The sequence below is a fragment of the Notamacropus eugenii genome, chromosome 7 (assembly GCF_028372415.1).
Source record: "Notamacropus eugenii isolate mMacEug1 chromosome 7, mMacEug1.pri_v2, whole genome shotgun sequence".
Classification (NCBI taxonomy): Eukaryota; Metazoa; Chordata; class Mammalia; order Diprotodontia; family Macropodidae; genus Notamacropus; species Notamacropus eugenii.
The window spans coordinates 94,785,564-94,788,265 of NC_092878.1; the positions used below are offsets into that span (position 1 = coordinate 94,785,564).

General features: G+C 37.3%; 1 pseudogene; it reads right to left on the reverse strand.

The window, feature by feature from the left end:
* Window positions 1-1,305: 1,305 nt before the first annotated feature.
* LOC140513514 (actin-related protein 3 pseudogene) lies at window positions 1,306-2,394 on the reverse strand (annotated as a pseudogene).
* Window positions 2,395-2,702: the final 308 nt, after the last annotated feature.

A 2,702-nucleotide genomic window follows, 5' to 3' on the forward strand; every position in this document is an offset into this window, starting at 1 on the left:
TTCACCACATAAATAATCTCAGCATGATACCATCCCCCAATTTCATTCTCCCTCACATTATTGTTTTTTTATCCTTGTTCTAGTTTTATTAGGTCTCTACATTTCAAATAGGAAGGGATAAAACTATTGTGTTTCACTGGGAAGTGAATGATTGTGTAGAAATTGAAGTGATTTTTGCAAAAATGCTACACCTCGTATAAAGTTGGAATAATGTAGACAAGTCTTATTTAATGCAAATTGTCTCTTTTACAACCAATGGTAACATTCTATTCTGTTCCCAAGTGGGTGTATTGATTCCATTCTACTTGAAAGCATTTTTCCCCTTCTCATCTGAAAACCCCATTAAGCACATAAAAATACATCATTAATATTCCACTTATCAAGAGTTTACTTTTCCAAAATTATACAGTACAGCCACCAAATAGCCATCATACTCACTGACTAAATTTACTTTTTGCTGTTGTTATTTTGAGTATATGTGAGAGAGAGAGAGAGAGAGAGAGAGAGAGAGAGAGAGAGAGAGAGAGAGAGAGAGAGGCCTAAAAACAAACACATAATCATGGAGACAAAAAATAGTTGCATATATTTAAATTCAAAAGATCACAATTTCTTTGCCATAATTTCTTTTTTTTTTAATTTTTATTATTTTCTTTACTGGTCCAACAATCTCATCTTTACTTTTAAAGGAAGAAACAGAATGAGAATATTCAGAAAACACTAAGGTACTACTTTTAGTTCCAAAAAGCACTTGCAAAGACAGCCAGATTTTTTTTTTGGATGGTGGAAAATTTAATAACTAGAATAACATGAGTGTGTAAGCAAGTGTCATGAGGCTTTTGTTTTAAATTTACCTTAGACATGATCTCTCTTTTCCGGAAATACAACAGTTTTTGATATTCTTTTCCTCAAAGTATAGAAAAATATGAAATATAAACAAGCTCTCGCATTGTACGTACTTGAAAGTGTACAATTCAAACATTATAGACCTATTGACATACCATTAAATTCCAACATTTCATGGATAATTCACTAACATACAAAATATCCAGTCGCAGAAAGAACTAAAACCCACTTATTTTTGTTACATACAGATTCAAATAACATCTGCAGAAAAACACTTTTAATCACTTTGGTTTTCTTCTACATTCATATGCTGATACATATATTAAAATGTTCCTGTTGAATTATGTTTTGTCTTTTCCATGTCAAGTCAGTTTGCAATCTTAATATCAGCCATCCTAACAAAACAGGTAATCAAAAAGATGAGCTCTTCCCCATCTCCCTGTTATAACTATGAAGTCAATATTAAGACATGACCCCAGACACTGAGTTGTGGTGGCAAATACTAGGTCCAATTTCTTCATATGGCTTTTTGGTGTGGCATATTTGGTAGAACTTGGGTATGAAAGCCTAACTGCATCTCCCAAACCATACTGCATATCCCTGCATGTAGTGTGTAATGACTTGCACATCAATAGACTTGGGCTTCTGTCTACCACCACTTAACTCTTCACTTATTTTCAGTCTTGCATCAACAGTTCTTTTCAAATTCCATTGTAGTCTATGCCCAAAATATCTGAACATGGTTGAACCCCTAGAGAGGACAATATTCTTGTAGAGAGGACATCTGACACTGATGGCACAATTCTGAATTACCTCATCTACTACTTCTAAGATAGGTTGTGTGAAGTCTGGATTAGCGAACTCCAGGTGAAAGAAGATTTCTGGACCCAGGAACTGCTCATAACCAACATCAATGGAAAATTCATTTTTTGAGATTGCATTCATTCCAGTGTATTGTTTAATCCACTTTGACCCCTCTGTAACGTACTTGTTAAATTCTTTGACTAAATCTGGGCAGACATAGCTACAACAGACTCAGCTGTTTCCAGGGATTGTTCAGGAGGAATTCCTACTTCTCATTCTCTCAGTAACTGCTGAATAAAATGTTATATCTCTCCCAGCAAATGGAATGTGCTTGATACAGCTTCCAAAAATGTGCCCATCAGCTCCAGGAATGACATGAGTGACACCATCTCCACTGTCTATAACTGTACCAGTCAGTGTCTGCTCTCTTATTTGTCTTAATGTCCAAGATGCAGCTAAAGCAAGGACAGCTTGTATAACTATGCATAGGCCTGGAACATTAAAGAATTAAACATAATTTCAGCTATATATTCTCTATTTTCTGGCGTATTTAGAGGAGGTTCAGTCAAAAGAAAATAATGATCTTCAGGTTCTGTACTTAGGTATTTAAAGCTCCCTTGTTCCGTAAATCTCTCTATCAAGTCCCAATCTCCAACTACACCATGAAGGACAGCCCACTTTGTTGCATAAGTTGGCTTTTCTATTGCTTCATCCCAACAAAAAGTCCAGATCATTAACACCTTTCATCACCCTGCTTTGTGCTTGATCCCCTATTTGTGCAGATTCCTTGATAGTAATACATGAGAGAATGATAAACTGTGGTTCTGTATTTCCAGAATATCCAAGTATTGTATACCCGGTGTCACAGTGCAACACACAGGCTGAGTCATCACGCCATCTTCCTCCTTCTCCTCCTCCTCCTTCTCCTTCTCTTACTGCAGCTGCCGCTGTCCTGTCCATGTCGAACGTGGGTAGGACTCGGGGCTGGCGGCCGGGGCTATCTAGGCATCCACAGCCAGGCTGGCCTCCCGCCCCTGGGAAAGGCAGAGAGGAAG